Below are 21,944 nucleotides of genomic sequence, written 5' to 3' on the forward strand. Positions count from 1 at the left end.
ACTGTAGAAAGATCATGGTAACGTCATTTTCCAAGCACATGCTTTTGAATAACAAAGATTTCAATGTGCGCCCCCCCCCCCCACACACCACAAATTGATCCTTGTACGTATTTCATCGCAACCGTTTCCTTTCCCACACACACATTCCAGCTTGAAAGCACACTGTATGAGAGTTCAGGTCGGAAACGCTGTCTGGCCAGTGTCCTTCGCCTAAGGACAAGTAGGTAAAACCTTCCAAAAGCCCCCTCTTCCGGCTTCTCAAGTTCACTGTTGTCCCCCCCCCCCCATCCCCCTGTACTCGGCAATTCTCAGCTCCAAAGCAGAAGCGTTTGTTACCCTGGGTAGGGCGCCTTAAAGATTCCTCGAGTTTCCTGTCTACGGAGGCCAGAGGTTTGGGCATCCGCACAGGTCGAGCCTCCTTGTGCCCCTACACTCGGGTTGCAAAGGCCGGCAGCATCACTGCTGTATATTCCTGATCGCTAAGAAGCACATCCTGTAAGCCTCTGCGCCAGAACGGGTTGTCGTCGGGTGCTTCGGGTTCAGGTGAGGCACCCTACCCGAGTTTTGCGCCCAGGGATTGGGGACCTTCTGTCCGGGGCTGGGCCAGGGAGGGCCGGGCAGGTGCAGCACCCGGGCGCGCGCCTCCTCCCGCCGCGCACTGAGCATGCTCAGCCCGGCTGCGCGCGGGCTCCCGCCCTCCCCGTGTCTCTCCTCGGCTCCACGCGTCTCCGCCTCCTTGAGGCTGAGGAGCCGGCTGCTTGAACTCTGCCGCGCCGGGTTTTTTGAGCTGCCGGGAGCGCTGGGAGCGAGGAGAGCGCGGCACCAGACGGAGCACCGGGTTCAACACCGGGATTGGTCGCAAGTGGGAAGCTTTCGCCACTACAGCGGGACCCTCGGGCTCTGCCGACGCCGTTTCCTGGGAGGCTGTAGCGGGCGCTGCGCTCAGGTGCGGAGGTAAGTGAGGCGCGAGCAGGCAGGGTCAGCTCCAGCCGGCGCGTGCTGCCCCGGGCGCTCCGGTTTTCGGGTTTTGAGGAAAGCCGTGGTCCTCGGAGGCTGCGGAGTGAAAAGGGGCTCCCTGGGGCACCCACTCCTGCAGGGCTGGACGGGGTCTGTGGGCCGTACTGCCTTGAGCCCGGCAGCCCTGCGGGGTCGGCGCAGCTGGAACTGAGCGCCCTGAACGCGCGAGGAGGCAGGGCACCGACGACGCCACCTTCATCCCACGGCGACCCTTCTTTTTAGTCAGAAAATAAGTTTGTTGCGCTGCAAGGCAGCTACAGAACAAGTAGCCTGGAGCGCGTAATGCTTCAGGAATCGTTAAAATCAGCTTCTCCAACTGGTTCAGGCTATTGCCCCCTCTCCGTGCGTGCTGGCAAGTTTCCTTCTGATGTTGATACCCGGGGGCTCCGATTGCCCAGCTGTGCAGCCCACGTTAGAGAAAGGCGGACTTAAGCTAGTGTTCGAAGGGATTTAGGACCTAAGGGAGCAGGAGCCGGTAGCGGTGGTGGAAGGAGCCCTGTTGGAACAGACCCTGATTTTGGTGGTGCCCACTGTGTGCCAGGCTCCGTGCTAAACGCCGGGGGTACAGCGGCGAATCCAGGTCCCCGCTCTTGTGCACGTACCTGGTATACCCAGGCTCTGCCCAGGGAACTTGTAGGGGTGGAGTAATAATCTCCAGTAACTTCGGGGTTTTTGCAGTTTCTTTTGCATGGCAAAGACAACTGCCTTGTAGCCTCCTCGGACCCTGATATCAACGAGATCTGCGCCAGGCACCCCGCAGACACCAACCCGCACTCTCCTTCTGGGAAGGAGGGCTCAAAACCTGCCTGCCTTTTCTCCCTCTGTGATTCGTTTGTATATTCTATTATTTATGAACGGTGTGGAGGTGAGGGTAAGAGGACGTGGGCTGTTCAATCTTTCTGAACCAGTCAGGCAGTCTGATGCATTAGAATATTTTGCAGCACAGCGGATTTCCAGCAAGGAGGCTGCTTCGCGCAACGCGAAGCTAAGGAGGTTGGTTGCTGGCTGGGGTCTCCAGGTTTGTAGCGAAAAGGTTTTCGGGGATAGCGTAGGGCGAATCAGTGTGACTGATCACTTCGGGTGGGTGGTCTTCGTAGAGGTGGGATCGTGAATCTTGGGGTGTGTTGGAGGTTTGTTTGCAAGGAGGAGCTTCTGGAAGGAAAGCTCCGGGAACTTTTTCTAGTTTTCCCACTGAAATCAACATAGGGGCGGGACATGTTTGTCTGAATAACTGTATTTTAATGGCTTGGGAAGCATCTGCAGCTTCTTGTGACAGGAGCTAGATATTTCAAAGAATAATTCCACATAATTGATTTGTTTGGACATTTACAGTAATAATTTGGAATGAGCTTTTTGTATTTTGATGTTTATGCCCTTTAGTAAGGACTGGAGTGGATTTCCAGCAGGCAGGTCCTCGGAGGAGCATTTATATTTGGGGCCGATTAGCAAGTTTGTTCTGTCTCTACCCAAGTGGGTGAAAAAGAACATTGTGCCATGGAGACAGATACCTGCAGGTGATTTTTGTGGCATTTATGAGAAAATTCACATTTCACCCATAACTTTTTTCTTGCCATCTTCATCTTGATTTCATTCAAGACTATGTTAATCTCCACAATAGGTGGTGGAAGTGTTAGATTGCTAAGAATCAAAAACAAGTACCATGGGAGTATCATTTTTGCCATGTTATAAAATGCTCTTGATTTTTGTTTGTTTAAACCAACTTAAGCTGCTCTGGATTGATGAGGGATCATGATGATAAACCTCATTATGGACTCTGTCAGGTTGGAGGCGAACATAGAGAAACCGACCTTTTAAAATTAGGGACTAAGACCAATAAGAGAAAAGACCTATTGTTTAAGGGTGCAGGTCAGAGCCATATGGAAATTTCAGCAGAAGCAGATTATCTTTTTGATAGCCTTTATGAAAACAGTTTTCTTTAACTTGGGGGAGTCTGTCTCCTTGAGTCAGCTCAACATCTCTTTAAATAGTCATTACATATTGGTGGGACTTTAAATAGAAAGCTTATCAAATAATCTTAACTTTTTAAAAAATCATCCATTTATTTTACCTAGTTCTCTTTCTTCTTCTTACTCAGAAGTAGGTCTTCTAATTATTTTCCCTCTAAGTACTAAATCTTTTGACTAGGAGTTTTCTTCTGAAAGGTACACAGGACATCTGTTACTTCAATTTATTTCTTAAAAAACATAAAGGTAACCTGAATAATTAAGCTTCTCAGCAAAAAACTCCGCTTTATAGTTCCAAATTATCTGCCCAGTTTAACTTGTTGGGTTCTTCTGTGTTATATTCAAAGACATAGATAGAATATACATTAGTTTCAATCTTGGTTTTTATTTAAAAAATTTAATCTTTTGTGAAAACATGTTTTTATATGATTTTAATTGAATTAGTCTATTTCAAATGGTAAGCAGAGAGATGTCTGTATACACAGATGTGGTAAGTTTTGTTGTTTTCATTTTTCCATAACACAGTATCAAGTCTGGTGAAGGAAACCAGATTTATTACATATACTTATTAGTCCTTATTTATTTTTTTCCTCTTACATGCTATCAGAAGAAAATTTGTCCATATTCACTAAAATTTATTAATGTTATACATATATACTAATATGTTGATATTACTACTTAGGAAATAGATACGGCAAAAGCTAAAGGATAAATAAAACAAAAAATATGAAACAGAAGTTCTAATATTTTTATGGATTCCAGTGATTTGCTCTGCATTGCCCTCGGGTGTATACTCCACTTTGGAAATCACTGATGGTTTGTGGAGTTTTTACCTTTCTTTTCTTACCTCTGGCTTTGCCATTCACTGTCTTTGGTACGGTAGCCGGTTGAAAAACTGCTCGAAATCTGTGTCTCCTGTAACAGATGGGTTAAGAGCACTGTTTCCTGGTCATGAGCACGTATGTGGACAAAATGACGCAGAAGACATGAATGTGATATTAGGGATCATCCTGGATCTCCCAAATTAGATATACAGAAGAAAAAAAAATGAGGTTTTAACTTAAAGACTGAGGTTTCTGTGGTTAAAAAGTGAGGAAACCAGGAAGATGAGGAAAAGAAACATTGTCCATGTTGCAGTATTGCGCGGAAGGTGGAAAGATCAAAAGCCTTGCAGCAGATAAAGCTGGATGTGACCCTACCACTTCTTACATTCATGATGTTGGACAAGATAGTTGCATAACTTTTTTGAGTCTAATTTTCCTTAGCTATAAAATTGGGATAACATTAAGTTTCAAGGCATCATTGTAGGAATTAAATGTGAGAGTATGGGTATAGAGCTTACCTCTGTTAGTTTAGACAGGTTAACAGCTATAACAAATGAATCCATAAGTGTACTTCTTCAAACATGAAATATTCTCATTCATGTTGAGTCCCCAACTGGATGATCCTGGCAGCATTCCTCCGAGAACTCTGTCTTCTTCAGCAGGGTCAACATGCTCATCTTTATGCATCAAAGCACTGGAAGGAAAAAGACTTGGAGAACATTCATTAATCGTTCAGACTTGCAAACCATACATAGAACTTTTGCTTTCATTCCATTGGCCAGAACTCACCTGTATGTAAACGAATCTTACTGTAAGGGAGGCTGGGGAATGCAGTATAGCTGTGTTTCAAGGAAGGAGAAGAACTCTTGGGGGAACAGCTAGCATTTCTGACACTCTGTTACTCTGTGTGATATTTCTTCAATTTTCAATAAATATTACTTACCTTTCCTTCCCCCAACACCTGGTTTTCCTGGCAGAAAAAAACCAGGACAATTATAAGGAAATACTTTTCTAAGCGCTTTGCCCTCCTTGGTAGGTATTGTCTATGTTGTATAAATAAGGAAAACTTGGCTTAGAGAAATTAAGTCGTTTGCTCAACATAGCCAGTAAGTGGCAGAGCTGGGATTTGAACCAGTTCTCAGGCTCTAGAGTTGATTTTCTTAACAGCTTCATTATACTACTTATTTATTCTTGCCTCAATACCTTTGTTATGTTGCCATTGGACCACTTTTTCTTTTTGTCTGTATAAAAAAGTTGGAGAAGAATTAAAAAATCCCAAAGAAGAAAAAAGATTGTATCTAATCTAAAATGTAATGGAGTGTAATTAGATATGAAACAGATTTATCTTGAATACTTACTTGAATCAGGTGTTTAAAGTAAGACTCTCTACCACAATGCTTTTTCACTTCTGATAAACAAATTATCAGAGTCTATGCCCTGAATTATAGCCTTTCTCTTAGGCTTTCATTGTGGGAATTCTTGGCTGCCATTTTTATGCTGCAGTATGTAAAGTTTTTTTTTTTTTTTTAAATTTTATTTATTTATTTGATACAGAGAGAGAGATCACAAGTAGGCAGAGAGGCAGGCAGAGAGAGAGGAAGGGAAGCAGGCTCTCTGCTGAGCAGAGAGCCCGATGCGGGGCTCTATCCCAGGACTCTGGGATCAGGACCTGAGCTGAAGGCAGAGGCTTTAACCCACTGAGCCACCCAGGCGCCCCTGCAGTATGTAAAGTTAAATTCCTACTCACTTCTTAGCCTAAGCAAATATTCTTTCTGGCAAATTCATAGCTAAAATATTCTCCTCTGATCTTCCCTTTGATCAAAAGCATTGTTTTTCATCAACATTCCCAGCTCCCAAGAAAGAAAACTCTTCTCTTGTTCTTTCAGCTTTGCAAAACTTTTTGAGCATTTGCTGCATGACTAAAGGGACTTCTACCGATAATCCTAGCATCGTGGAAAAGAAAAATGATCCCTTTTGGTCTTGTTCTGTTATCTTGTCCCACTTATATTAGAGAATCTGCCTCATCTCACCTTTCCTGTGTATTTGTCCTTTGTAAAAATACCTCTCACAGTTTTGGTTCCAAACAGTTATAGTAGAGATGTGAGGTGGTTAATAGTGAGAGTGTACTTTCTGCCAACACAATTCATTTTCCAGTATTTTAAGTCATTTTTTTCTTCTTGTCCGGTATGTATTTGTGACATCTTCCCAATTAATTAATGACACATATGTTCTCACCATGTAGGTGGGCAGATATACTTGCATGCGTGTCAGTCACCTCTTTCTCAAAAGACCCTGTTCATTTTCTAACTTTGCCTAAACTTTTTAAGAGATAACCTTTTTTTTCCCTAAATTTACCTTGCTTCCAAATTTCCTCACACCCACACCATTTATATGTGTGTGAGTCCCTTTTTTATAATTTAATGGGGGTAATAGGACAGAGAGGTTTAAACTTACTATCGTATTTTCAGACTCCGAGTGAACAGGGTCCCACAGGACCTCGTGAAAAGCTAACTCTAGCTGCTATAACAGGTAAACTCTAAATTTTCAGTGACTTAAAATGCTTCCTACTCTTGCTCATGTGGGGTAGTTCAATACTCACAACATAGTTCTGATTGAATGGCTTCCCATGGGGTCATTTGAGAAATCAGTTTCCTTATCTTCTGGCTTCATCCTCTGCTAAGACCCTGGAGTCCTCCTTCTTCAGACAAGGTATATGGGGTGTAAGGAGGGAAATGTCCTGACAAGTTTCACAAGTGGTTTTTATAGGCCTGCATTGAGAGTGGTTATCATGTCTTCTGTCCACATTCCATTAGACAGAACATGGCCATTCCTCTCTGTAAGGGAAGCTAAGGATAGGAGTCACACTGAGTGCCCAGAAAACAGGTGTGGTGAATAAAGCAGATTTTTCAATAAATGGTCACTCACAGATTTCTATTACGGGAATGTGAAATTGCCAGCCAGTTCTATTTTCCTCTCTCTATGTGTAGAGAAAGGCCTGTGTCTGTGTCTCTGGGCATGTGTATTTGTGTATATGTATAGGTTATTTGCCTGGTAAATGCCTATTCCCTTTCTTCCTTTTAATGTTGGCCTTTGTTACTATCCCATTCTAGTGCTTGTTTTAGGACTTTATTTATTAATTTCTTTGGGGTGTAGGAGGAGCAGAGCAGGAGGGAGAGAGAGAGAGAGAAAGAGTCTCCAGCAGACTCTGTGCTGAGTACAGATCCTGAAGTGGGGTTTGATCTCAAGATCCCTTGATATCATGATCTGAGCCTAAACCAGGAGTTGGATGCTTAATTAAGTGAGCCACCAGGGCACCCCTTAAGACCTTATTTATTTATTTGTTTGTTTGTTTATTTATATTTATATATTTTTAAAAATATTTTATTTATTTGACAGAGAGAGAGAGAGAGATCATAAGCAGGCGGAGAGGCAGGCAGAGAGAGGGGGGAAGCAGGCTCCCTGCTGAGCAGAGAACCCAATGCAGGGCTTGATCCCAGGACCCTGAGATCATGATCTGAGCTGAAGGCAGAGGCTTAATGTACTGAGCCACCCAGGTGCCCCATGACCTTATTTTTTAAAAATTTAAATTTAATACATATAATACGTTATTAGTTTTTGGTCTTATTTTTTAAGAGCAGATTTATAACAAAATTTATAGGGTAGTACAGAGATACCCTATATACATCTGCTCCCTGACATTATCAACATCACTTATCAGAGTGATACATATTCTACCCAGGATGAACCTACACTGACATCATAATCATCCTAAGTTCGTAGTTTACCTTAAGATTCATTGTTGGTGTTACACTTCTATGGGTTTGGACAAATACATGTATGATGACATATATCCATCACTAAAGTATCATACAGAGTATTTTCACTGCCCTAACACTTCCCTATATTCTGCCTATTCATATCTCCCTCTCTCTCATTTCTTTTTAGTGCTCAAGAGTATTCCGTCGTCTGGTTCCATCCCATTTTTAGTGTGTATGGTCTGGGGAAACTCTATTTCTTAGAGTTAGGATTGAAACATGCTCTGCTACTTAAGAAAGAGTATTGGCTCTCCCTATCCGCAGTAATTGTTTCCAGAAAGGGCATGTGGCACAGTGAGAATGACTGCAAAGAAGTGAGATCTTTTGCTGCTTATAATAAGTCCGTTTCCCAGTTAGGAATCACTTGGCATCCCCCTACCAAGGCACATATAGTCATCACTAAATCATAAAGTGAAAGCTGTCATTTCTTCAAAGCCCATCTCTGTAGAGCTATGGAGGGAAGTGGAAGTTAAAACCATATCCTCATGCTTAATTTCCTTTAATAAGAATACTTCCGGTCCGTCCTAGATGGTGTTTTCCTTTCCATTTACACTTCCCCTGTTGTTATCCCCTTTCCAGGTTTGCAGTCTAGGTGCCCACCCTGGAACCTGACAAGTGATTTTTTTTGCATGTCTTTGTTTTCAGTGCCTTTGTGTCTGTTCTACCTTTGTCATCTTTCTCCACCATGTTTATTACAGTTTGCATAATGTTCAACTCAATTGCCACTCTATTAACCCTCTTTCAATCTTACTAAGGAATAATGATTGCCTTTTCTGTATGGACTCTTATTTATTTATTTTTTTCCATGCCACTGATATAACACTTATTATGAAGGTGATCAGCCCTCCTAGTTTTCCCAAGACTGAGGGATTCCTAGGGTGTTGAACATTCAGTGTTAAAACCAGTAAAGTATTGGGCAAATTGGGACATTCATTGCCCTACCTAGTACATTGTAATGTTACTCAGTACCATGAGAGTTCCATGAGAGAGTGGATAGGGGCTTGAAATTTGGAGTCATGGATTTCTTACCAGCCCTAAATCCATTTTGCACTATCTGTATAATTATGTCATAGCAAGTTACCTACCTTTTTTAAGTTTCAGTTTTATTAGCTGTGTAATGGGAAGATACACATTTTGTAGGGTTGTTCAGATAATTAAAAGACATAGTAAGCTAAATGACTTAGTTTATTGATGGACAGATCTTAAAACTTGGATAGTCCTTAAAGACACAGGAGTTTTATGAAGATTATGTGGAATACTGCTTATAAAGTACTTAGTTTAGTGCCTAAATCTTAGTAAGCTTCCAATAAACAGATTTTAATTGATTAGTAATATTCATTTTGGATATCTCTTGGTAAAACATGGTAGATACCAGAGATACAATTAAGCTCAGAATATACATGTTCATGGAACATTAATGGTATTACCAGGAATTTGAGGAACAGACAAGTCCCTGAGAGTAATTAGGAAATACTTCAGAAAGATTTTTAAAAAAATTTTTGTGTTTAAAACTTAAAAAAGCAGGATTTGGCTGTAAGATTAGTTCCTTTTTAGATAAGGTTTTATTTATTTATTCTTTTTCTGGCTTATCTGAAGCCAGAGTCAGCTGTTTTCATAGTTTGGAAAGAGAAAATATTTTCCATATTTGGAAAGGGTCAATTTCAGGCCATAACACTTAAAATATGCATTTATCACTATTAATTAAATAAAATGGCATACTTCTGGGAAGGGAGTATGGTTCATGAGAAAATGAGGGTTAGGAGAGTAGAAGCACTGCTGATTCCATAATGACCTGGAGATTTAAAAAAAAATGCATATAGAAGTCTCTTTTGTTTATACCATGGTAAAATATACTCTCCACCTTTGAGTTGAACTTCTGGGTGTAAATATTTGTGCCTTGCACAATTTTCCTAATAGGAACCTTGATAATTCATGTTTCCTGTGCCTTTTAGGTTTGTTATGGAAATTTCCATTGAGGACAGGTGATATAAGTGTGCTTATGCTGAAATAGGCCCAGTTTGTAGGAGAAGAAAAGTGAAAAAAATAATGACATGACTCAAATCCTCAAATGTGTTTTATGAGGCTTGATTCTAGGCACACTGCCATCATTTTCAGTTGTACAAATTTGTATTATCTGTATTATGATTGCTCTTCAATTATGAAATATAAATATGAATATTTTTGCCTTTAGTGACTCATTTGATTAGCTGTTAGCTAGCTATTGATTCTAGACTTCTCACAGATTAGCAAATTAATTACAAATCCAAGGACTACTTTTATTGCATTTAATTAGGTGAATGACATCCTTAAGAAGAAAATGTTTACCTAGGTCACATTTATTTTTTTAATTTTTTGTTCAAGATTTATTTATTTATTTGAGAGAGAGAGTGGAGAGATGGGGTAGAGAGAATGGGAGAGAGAATCTTAAGGAGACTCCCTGTTGAGCGTAGAGGCCAAAGTGGGGCTCTATCTCATGTCCCTAAGATCATGACCTGAACTGGAATCAAGAGCTGGCCACTTAACTGACTGAGACACCCAGCGCCCAGGTCACATTTTGAATTCTTAGTAAAAATTAGAATACAAACATGGTTATATATAGAATTCTTGGAACGAAGTAGTTATAAATAGAAGTTTGTCTTTAATGGTAGTTTTTTTTTTCTTTTTAAATGGGAATCTCTCTAAAAATATTCCTTTACCTTTTAAACAGGTGGCTGAATATGATTTACTTCTTGATGACAAAGGATCACCATGATGAACATAGAAAAGTAGTTTAGACTAGAACATGGGCCTTTGATGCAGACAGACCTAGATTTGTTCTGTCACTTAGCAGCTGTGTGATCTTGAACATGTTCTTAACCCTTCCTAAGGCAGTTTTAAAAATCTGTGAGAAGTTGAATATGCCTATCTTAGAGAGATGCTGTGAACATTAATTGATAATTTTTTAAGACTAGTGCAGTGTTCATGGCACATTCTAAGTAATAAGCAAATTAGCCTTATACTGTGATCTTTGCAATTTATACAGAACATAGTACACATGGATGCTTTATATATTTGTTGAACCACTTCATGTGTTATATATATATATATATATATATACACACACACACACACACACACACACACACACACACACATACAGGATCCCAACAAGTGCAGCTGAGATGTGGGTACCCTCTGTCTGCTTTCTGATGCCTTTTGATGGTCATAATTGATTCCTTGGTTTAGTGAACTAGCCATTTCTATTTGCTGTTTCTTACTGTTTGTGAACTAGAATAATGAAATATACAAGCCATTCCAAGTATATTTAATAGTTTGAGTAGATTCTGAAAGAAGCTCTGAAGGGCCTTTTCTTTTTTTCTCCTTACCTGCAGCTCCCCCCGCCCCTCCAGCCCCTCTCCACCCCAACAGATGCTTTTGGTGACAGAATAGTATGGCTGTTTCACATTTTCTCTGTTCTCAGTTTCACCTTTTCCTACATCCTGACTGAGGATCTGAGAGGTAAAGTGTTACTGCAGTACAGTAGAAATAGAAAATTACCTGCCTTGATAACATTGTCATATGTGTTGGTGATATGCTTTGCAGCAGAATCATCTTTGTGAAGATTCCTGTGATATAGGTGAAGATTCCTGTGATATAGTTGTGGAATGTTGACCATTTTACCTGCAGTACAAGAAACTTAGTTCAAAAGTCTGTACTGGGGTGCCTGGGTGACTCAGTGGGTTAAGCCTCTGCCTTTGGCTCAGGTCATGGTCTCAGGGTCCTGGGATTGGCTCCACATCAGGCTTTCTGCTCAGCGGGGAGCCTACTGCCCCTTCTCTCTCTGCCTGCCTTTCTGCCTACTTGAGATCTCTGTCTGTCAAAATAAATAAATAAAATCTTAAAAAATCTGTACTATGAGCACATTGTCTTTACTGAATGAAGTAATTCTCTTTTATTTCCTTCAGCACATTTCTAGGTTTCATTTACCAGTTAGTAGTTTCTTGCTTAAAATTCCTAGTGTTTCCCCTCCATTTTCTTTTTTGAACCTGATGGTCAGAATTCAAGGCACTGCAAAAATTCTAGATATTATTGAGGTAGTGGTAACCTCTGTATATACACTATGTAACATGGAGGTATCATGAATTCACAGTTTCAATAACTCTATTCACTTTATTAATAGCAATTTGCCAGCATATTGTAGTGTAGAGTCTGAGCTATAACTGAAATAAGCACTGTTCTTAAAATGTTACTATTATTTAGAGCAGCAGTTTTCTTTTCTTCTGAATTAATAAACTTTTACAAATTTTAGTGGTTTTCTTACAATGTAGCTCCTTAAATGAGTATTTTAAGATGAATTCTTTTTTGCTTTTTTTAAAGATTTTGTTTTTAAGGGATTCCTATGCCCAATGTGAGGCTAGGACTCACAATCCTGAGATGAAGAGTTGCAAATGCTCCACCAACTGAGCCAGGCAGGTGCCCTATGAAGGCTAACTCTTAAAAAAAGGAACATAATATAATGCACATCCCAAAATGATGAATTCTGTGTTTTAGGTTAAACTTTAGTCTCTGCAGGTGGAATACACTATTTTATATGATGTAAAAGGGAGGCTATAGGCATACTTGGTGATTTGGTATGATCTGATGACTGAAATATTAGTGTGAGTTACATAACCTCTTCCAGCTTTATTTTCCCACCTTTATAATGGAGATATTATTGTAGGGTTGTGAAGACTAAAATGAATTAATCATATATACACATAGCCTAGTGCCAGGGACCTAATTAGACCATTCCTCAAATTGCAAAGTTTATTATTAGGATTCTATTCTTTTTTTTTTTTTTAAAGATTTTATTTATTTACCTAACAGAGATCACAAGTAGGCAGAGAGGCAGGCAGAGAGAGAGGAGGAAGCAGGCTCCCTGCTGAGCAGAGAGCCCAATGTAGGGCTTGATCCCAGGACCCTGAGATCATGACCTGAGCCTAAGGCAGCGGCTTAATCCACTGAGCCACCCAGGCGCCCCAGGATTCTATTCTTTTTATACATTTATTCAATATGATGCCTATGTTGATGAGACATGTGAAAGTTATTATTTATGAACTTGAAATTTCATTCTTCCAAAACACTCAATAAAGTGATTTATGTTTGTTCCTGTGTCTTTATCCATGGATAGATATTATGATCTCTCTTGACTGTATAGAAGCAGAGGAAGACAATATTTCCATAGTGTGTTGTTTTATCTTTGACTACTACAGGGAGCCAGTATATCAGAACTGAAATGTGATTAGCACTATTTGAAATTTCATTTTGGAGAAATGGTTTTGGCTATGGTTAAGAGTCTTGTTTATTAAAAAGAATGAATTATCCAATAGGCTCTTTCTCATCTGTATTCTTTTTACTTCAGCTATAGTCTATCTTGCTATGTTGCAAAAGGAAATGCTGACATGTGATAGAGTAGAAATATAAAAATGTTTCAAGTTGTTCTCCATCAAATGTGATTGAAATTTTTCAAAAGATTTACACATTTTTTTTTGTTTATAATAGTGACGTTACTCAGAAATGAATTTCTGTTTTTTTGTTTTGTTTTGTTTCTGGAGAAGAGCAGCTTTTTTATGCATGCTTTGTATTTCAAAATTTAGCAAATGTAATATAATGACTGGGGTATTATTAATATGCCTACAATGAAGGAGTTTTACTTATTTGAAGAGAAACAAGTTACTCTTATTTTACTTCCTAATTCTATAACCTTTAAAGAATGAAACATTGTCAGTAACTCTGTTTTGAATGTTTCTCTACTTCCTCCTTGTATATATGTTTAGTGTGGCTTATGGAATTCAAATAATACTTTTATATTGTTTTGTTTATAATTATTTGACATTATTTAGATTCCTTAATTACTTTCATGTTTCTATTTTTTTTAAACACATACAAATAAGAACTTACTGGTTTCCATTGTGATTTACATTTTCTCCCTCCTATCTACTAAACTAATTCACATCAGAATCTTAATTCCTTGACATGTTTCCATCCATTACTTCTTCTATCCCATAGAATCTAAGTTTTGGCTTTGTTATGAAAATTAGCCTGACTGTGGGCTTCTAATCGTTAATACCATAGTATTTTCTGTCATTTGGTTATTCCCAAAATGCACTGTATACTACAGTTGTTAAGTGATTCTTCAGAGCACCAGACCAAGTATTTGTGAAAGTCCTAAAGGATACACTTCGAATGGAAAGGATGGTAGAAATCCTGCCATTTCTGCCTTAGGCTTTCAGATGTTAGAAAGAACTATAGAGGGGTGCCTGTGTGGCTCAGTGGGTTAAAGCCTTTGCCTTCTGCTCAGGTCATCATCCTAGGGTCCTGGGATCCAGCACCAACCGCATCAGGCTCTCTGCTCAGCAGGGAGCCTGCTTCCCCTTCTCTCTCTGCCTGCCTCTCTGCCTACTTGCGATCTCTGTCAAAATAAATAAAATCTTTTTAAAAAAAAAAAAAGAACTATAGAAACACATTTACATTTACATCATCCCCAATTACTAGAATTGCCTGACTAAGTTAAGGGAGTGTAGGGGCGGTTTCCCTTGTATCTAAAAATGATATAATGAATTGTCCATCAATTATTTGAGTTTTCTATTGATCCTCGATGTTATGTACTCTATTTCTTATTGCATAAGAACATCCATTCTAGCAAGGCCTATGTATACAGTCTATAGTTCAGAACAGAACATCATTCATAGAGAAAGTTTGCTCAAGACCTTGATAACCATTGTACTCCATAGATGGGCATTTCCTGGGAACTAGTGAGAAATGCAGTACTGTATCAGGATCTTCATTTTAGCAGGTGTATTCACATTAAAGATTGATAGGTATTGATTTACATTGTATTCTTAACTAACTAAACTAACTGGATACCTACTATTAGGCTTAAGTGTGAAGTATATACTCAACATACTTAATTATATATTTAAGGACCCAATACTACAGGAATAAAGATAGATACAGTGAATTCTGGCCAAAGAATGGTCATAATCTAGTAGGGTAGAAAGCATACACACACACACACACTCAGAAATTAAGGTAGAATAGGTCAACATGATTGGGATAGACAATAAAATCATTGTAGGGAAGTGTTTTCATTTCTTAAGACTATGTTCTCATCATGTTCTTTTTGAAGGCCTTGGTTGCGGAATATCTCAAGCCATTCTTGCTTATGCTGGGATTAGGAACTCAAGTACAGTATCTACCGTTTTACCCATTAGTGTAATTGATGAACCTTTAGTGAATTTCTACATATCTAGTTTAAAGGATAAACTTTGTGTGCATGAGTGTGTGTGTGTCTGTGTGTGTGTGTAAAGACATGTTAAATATGCTTTCAAGAAGCTTTTTGTTTAGTATGAAAATTCAAAGTATGACATGATAGGGGATCTTATGGTGTCAGTTGCATAGAGATTACAGGGAAGACTGGATAATTGATATAAAGTGGGAAGATGGACTGTATTTGCATGTTGTGTTTGGAAAGAGCACTTAAGAAAGATAATGTAGTGTTATAGCTCATGAGAGAAAAGAGTATCTTCAGAGAATGGCAAAGAGCTGGGTAATGGAGGACCTTAGGGATGTGGGAGTGTAGCAGCAGAGTCCTTGCCTTACACAATTTCATAGGCTAGAATGAGAGCAATGCCCCAAGAACTGGGCAGACAACAGATGCATTAGTTGTGACTGTGATTTGTGCATCATAGAATTGTGCAGATTAGCATCTATAGCATGCAAGTCAACTTGGGGAATAAGAGAAAATTGGACCATATCATTTAGACCATAGAAAGCCATTATACGGAAATACAAATCAAAACCACAATGAGATATCACCTCACACCAGTCAGAATGGCTAAAATCAACAAGTCAGGAAATGACAGATGCTGGCGAGGATGCGGAGAAAGGGGAACCCTCCTACACTGTTGGTGGGAATGCAAGCTGGTGCAGCCACTCTGGAAAACAGCATGGAGGTTCCTCAAAATGTTGAAAATAGAACTGCCCTATGACCCAGCAATTGCACTACTGGGTATTTACCCTAAAGATACAAACGTAGTGATCCAAAGGGGCACGTGCACCCGAATGTTTATAGCAGCAATGTCCACAATAGCCCAACTATGGAAAGAACCTAGATGTCCATCAACAGATGAATGGATCAAGAAGATGTGGTATATATACACAATGGAATACTATGCAGCCATCAAAAGAAATGAAATCTTGCCATTTGCGACAACATGGATGGAACTAGAGCGTATCATGCTTAGCGAAATAAGTCAAGCAGAGAAAGACAACTATCATATGATCTCCCTGATATGAGGAAGTGGTGATGCAACATGGGGGCTTAAGTGGGTAGGAGAAGAATCAATGAAACAAGATGGGATTGGGAGGGAGACAAGCCATAAGTGACTCTTAATCTTACAAAACACATTGAGGGTTGCTGGGGGGAGGGGGGTTGGGAGAAGGGGGGTGGGGTTATGGACATTGGGGAGGGTATGTGCTTTGGTGAGTGCTGATTCACAGACCTGTACCCCTGGGGATAAAAATACATGTTTATAAAAAATAAAAAATTAAAAAAAAAAAAAAGAAAGCCATTATACGGTTTTAAAGGGCTAGGATGACATCAGATTGTTAAATTTGAAAGATCCATCTGAATTCAATGTGAGATCTGAATGATGTGTTTGGGGTGGGATGTAGAGTGGTATCCACAGCTTGTCTAGGCTTTTAGATGTCTCCCTGCATGATTATGCAGGGATATGATTGGTTCTTATTTCCTGTTCTGGCTCATGGTAATTATGTAGGATAACAGTAAACTGGGTACAAAAGTGCATTTTCATTTTATTTATATGAAATATTTATACTTGTTTAATGTATTTCATATTTAAATTCAGTATGCATAGGAATTAATAAGTGATTTGGGGCTTAAATTAGAAAACTCAGAAAATGAGCAAACAACAAAGGTTCTTATGCATATGATGAAAAAAATGCATCTCACAGGTAATTAAGTGATTTTATATTGGAGTATGAAAATAATTGTCTTGTGCTGTAGGTTACCAAATGGACAATTTCAATTAAGTCTAACACTTTTTTTTAAAATTTAAATACTTTTTTATTTGGAATGTCAGAAGTTTACATAGCAAGATGTTCAGGGCCCATTTGCTTATCCACCATATTTTTTGGCTTCATTTCATTTCTCTTTTCTGTGACCGAGGTATAGTCTTTTGCTAATAGCATTTGCTGTCCTACGATGTTGTTGAAGGGAAATTAATGCTGTTTGACAACATTTCAACTAATAACCATTGATAGTGTAGTGGACATTTTTTCCTTTTAAATCACAGGAGCAAGTTTACCTTTTCAACAACAAAATTACTTCCGCTGTTCATAGTCTTATTGGTCAATAAATCCCAAGCCCACTGCCCATACCCACTAGGAAGTGGAAGAGGAAGTTTTTCTGGTGACTTTCTCAGCCATGCCCTTTCTCTGCCTCAGTATACCAGATGTGCAGGCATGTGACCTGCACTTCTAGATGTTCGGATTATCAGACTCTGTCTCCTTATGTGGAATCTTAAGCTAAGTAATTCAGGATGAAGAAATAGGAAGGTCCATTCATTCATTCATTCATTCATTTAATTTTTATTTTATATATATATATATATACTTATTTATTTTTAGTTATTGTCCTGGCTAAACTGCCCCAGTGGTATCTGCTACTGGGGATTTTTTGGAGCTGCTTGGTTCCCTTTTTCTCTCTTCTGTCCCATGATCTGCCCAGATCCTTTTTAGAGAGTCCCTTTATTCTTAGGTTTTCAGCATTGTTTATTCTTGCTTGCTATCAAAGTTCTCCCAGTATGTTCTCCCAGCATATGCTTGGAGGTGTTTTTTTACCTGTCACCTGCCGTATGATGTTACCCCTTAATCTTTCTGTTGGGACCTTGTGCAGCACAGACACATAGGTTACTTTTTGAAGGTATATTACGTATTAGTTTGACATCTCTCCAGGAATGGGAAAAGTCATCCCCTTGAATAGGCTATTGCATTTTTCAGTTTATGGTAAGGACTCTCATCCTAGGGTTATGCAGAATAGGGAAAGATGGCTGGAAATTTGGCATCTCTCAGCCTTCCTCTCTTCAGGTTTGGGTAAATGACATCATTCAAAAGGAGTTCTAATGTCTCATGTGACCACAGCTACACCTTCCTTCTTCATTAAGCTGTATCTTTGAATAATTCACGTAAGCTGGTACCTCTGATATTTCATAACATCACTTAGGTGAAAGTTCCCATCTTGCTCTAGCTGGTACTTAGCTGGTACTTAGTGTCTTTTCTACAAATGTGTTTCTGGAGTCTTTTTTTTTTTTTTTTTTTTAAATCATAGTAGGGACCTAAAGCTTAGATTTTGGGGCATAGCTGAAAACTTGTTAATGCTGGATCTAGATGTGTTGGTATTTGTACTGTTGGACTTGATCTTCATCTAGGATGCCTTATAGCATGAATGTGTCTGAGTTTAACTCAGGTCTGGCACTGTTAATTGGGTTGTACCCCAGGCCAGTGATCTTCTAATACTCTTTTATATATAGTCATTCACCACTAAACTCTTAGTGACTTTCTGTTAGAAGCAAGGCATTGCAGGAGACCTACTGTTAGAAGTAACATTCTCTGTCATTAACTTGGAGGTAGAAGGGGGGAGGGGCATGTTTATAGGACTGAGTATAAATTCTCTGGGGTAGAATCTACAAAATATGATCCTGAGAAGAATCTTGGCACTTTGGAAGAACATAAAGATTTGTAGCCCCACTCTATTGAATCAGAGTCTCTGGGGGATGAGGTTTAGGAAGCTATATTTTGAATACACTCTCCATGTGATTCTGATGTTCAGCCAGGTTTGGGAACTAGAGCATGTTCTGCAGAACACTAATTCTTCAAGATATAAATAGATTCCCTTTAAACATGTTTCTTAGGAAAATGAGCTTGGGAAATTCTGGATTTTTAAACAGGGTTTTTTTTTTTTATGTTAGTACATTTCAAAATCTTTATATGCTTTGTGAAATACATGTTTCTGAAATTTATTTGAGTAGTGTTGTAGAGTGTTTGGCCTCTATTAACAGAGTATCATAGACTGAGTGCCTTATAAATGACAGAAGTTTATTCCTTACAGTTTTGAAGACTGGGAGATTCAGGACCAAATTGTTGGCATATTCAGTGTATGGTGAGATTCCCACTTCCTGGTTCAAGAACAGCCATCACTGTAAATCTCTGGGGTCTTTTTTATATAGGCACTAATCCCATTCATGAGCGCTCTACCTTCATGGCCAAATACCTCCTAGAGGCCCAACTTCCATTTGTCATCATGTGGGGGATAAGGTTTCAGTATTTGAATTTTGACATACTTTCAGTCTATGGCCACTAAGAAACAATCCCTGCCTCTTAAACATGGAATGGTTGTAGTTATCAGCCCTGGCAGATCATTAAAATCATTTAGTTTAGTTTTATCTTTTATCTGGAATAAAAGTGTGTCTTTGGTAATGGAATTTTTAGATAGCTTCTGAGATGATTTTATTAAATGCAGCATGGTGTAGGCTACAAAGAGTGAAATATTCTTTGGAATATGGTTTAGGAAATTTTGTCCTATATGTGTGTTTCCTGTCACCCAGTTTTTAAAAATTGTTTTATATCTATCAGTTGGTTTTACTCAATTTTTATATGTTTCATGCCATATATTCCAGCATAGGTTTTCAAAATTTTTTTTCTGATTAACTACCTTTTAGGAAGATATACCCCCACCCCCCATCAGTGGAGACACTCCATCAGAAAAAAATATATACATTATATATATATCTAGTGTATATATATAATGTATAATGTATATAATACATATACATTCTGTGTATATATACATATATATAATATGTATATGTATATGTATATATAATATGTATATGTATATATAATATGTATATAATACATATACATTCTGTGTATATGTATTATGTATATATACACAGAATTATATGTATTATATAATATATAATATATAGTATACCATTATATATGTATATAATGTATATATACATATATATGTATATATACACAGAATGTATGTATAATATATAATGTATAATGTATAATTTTTTCTATATATACATAATATATATACATATATGTATCTATATAGATACATATATATCTATATATACATAATACAGATATATATTATATGTACATTATATATCTATACACTGTGTTAGATATACATACATCATATATACATATATATGTACATATTATACATTATATAATATATATAATATATGTATATAATATATATAGGTTTTATATGTATATATGGATTGTCTAAATTTTAATCATAATGAGTAACATTAATTGAATACTTAACAAATGTATAGATAAGTTGTTAAATTCTTTTATTTTATTATCTCATTTAACCTTATGATCATTCTGTGAGCTAGGGACTGTGGTGACACCCAGGTCCTAGATGAGAAAACTAAGAGTCAGAGAGATTAAATAACTTGATTCAGGTCATGCAACTATTATATGTCAGTACTGATTTCAGATCTCTAGTATGCCTATCTGTGACCTAAAGTTTCTAACCAGTTTGGAATCCTGGCTAACGAAGAGATTTTTATATTTTATGGTTAAAAGACATCAGCACTTACTCATTGCTTTCAGAATTATATTTTATTTCAGGGATGGTAAATCTTCATAAATTATAGGGGTTTGAGAATGTATTTCAAATGTTGAGAACCCTTTCTAACTAGGAAGATCTTCAAATAAACACCGGCATAAGTGTGTAAACAGAATTTTTGTGGGTATAGTAAATTGGTTATTTGCATATATAAATTGTATATTAATTATTCTGAATGTATTTGAATATGCAAAATTCACTGTATAAATGTATTTTTCGTAAAGCTAGGCTTCCAAGTATTGCTAAGCTTCTAGAAAATACTGAGTTTGATAGACTTTTGTTATTCTGGCTATAAATTTAAACAAAGGGAAAAGAATGATTTTGACTGTTGGCAGTAAAACTCAGTGGATTTATGTATGGGTTCAAATGCATGCTTATTAGTCACTCAGAAAATGATGTTTCATTTTAAAAGTACATGCCTTTATATCTTATGATGACACTTATAAAAAGTTTTCCCTTGTATGTCTTTCATTTTGCCAGAGAGAATAAATTGAGTAAATGTAAGTGACAATATAGGATCTTCTTAATAAAGTGTAATGGCTACTCTTATGTGTCAGCTTGGCTAGACCACAGTTCACATATATGGTCAAACACATCTGGATGATACTATGAAGATTCCTTTTTTTTTTTCTAAGGTGAAATTAACACTTAAATTAGGAGACTTTGAATAAAGTGGATCCATAATGTGGGTGGGCCTCATGCATGCAGATGAAGGCCTTAAGAATAACACTGACCATCCCCAAGGAAAAGGGAGTTCCTTCAGAGGACTGCTTTTAAACTGAAGCTGCAACACCAACTCTTCCCTCTGTCTCCTGCCTATAGGTTACCTACCTGGTCTACAGATTTTGTACTTGACAGCTTCCACTATCATATGAGCCAAATTCTTAAAATAAATCTCTCTCTCTCTTAGCCTCTTTCTCTGGAAAACTTTGACTACTATACCAAGATTCTCTTTGTCTCAAGAAGATTCTCCCATAGTTTTTCAAAAGATTTTACTTGGTGTCCTTGTCCATGGAGTTGCCATCATATTTTTGCAGAATGAGGAGCAGTAGATGAGATCGAATTCTGCTATCTCCAACACTGGTGATATTTTCCCATGAATTGGGTGATTTCATAAATGCCACATAGAGTTAATGGGAGCATAAAAAGTTTAGAATGAAATTTATTGCTCCCTACAAATTTGTGGTATTACAAGTTTTCAGATGTGGCTTTGGTCTTGTCAAAGTGGGATAACTTAGAAATATGTGAGTGGACTATCCTTTTAGAAATAATTTCATTCATCTAGGAAACCTATCTTAATGCATACTTGTAAGAGCTAGGGCTATGTTAGGTCCCATGGGTAGAAAAGAAAAATGCCTCAGGTCATGATCTCATGGTCCTGGGATGGAGCCCTGCATCGGGCTCCCTGCTCAGCGGAGAGTCTGCTTCCCCCTCTCTCTCTTCCTGCCTCTCTGCCTACTTGTGATCTCTCTCTCTCTGTGTCAAATAAATAAATAAATAAATAGCAAGCCAGAAATAGACCCTGCCTTCATGCAGCTTAGAGTTTGGTAAGGGAGACTGTTAAAAAAAAAAAAAGTTAATACTTCAGGTAAAAACAATTAACTTATTAAAGAAAAAATAGTATGTA

General features: G+C 38.1%; 1 protein-coding gene across 3 annotated transcripts in view; it reads left to right on the forward strand.

Moving 5' to 3' along the window:
- The first annotated feature begins 701 nt into the window (after positions 1-701).
- CNTN4 (contactin 4) overlaps positions 702-21,944 on the forward strand; it is a 936,335-nt gene continuing 915,092 nt past the window's right edge. For all 3 annotated transcript variants that reach the window (XM_004738394.3, XM_013053943.2, XM_004738395.3), the window contains exon 1: positions 702-954. The gene's annotated coding sequence lies outside the window, so the exon portion shown is untranslated. The remainder of the gene's footprint in view (positions 955-21,944) is intronic.

This window comes from Mustela putorius, unplaced genomic scaffold (genome assembly GCF_011764305.1).
Source record: "Mustela putorius furo isolate JIRA1106 unplaced genomic scaffold, ASM1176430v1.1 tig00003850_pilon_pilon_pilon, whole genome shotgun sequence".
Lineage (NCBI taxonomy): Eukaryota > Metazoa > Chordata > Mammalia > Carnivora > Mustelidae > Mustela > Mustela putorius.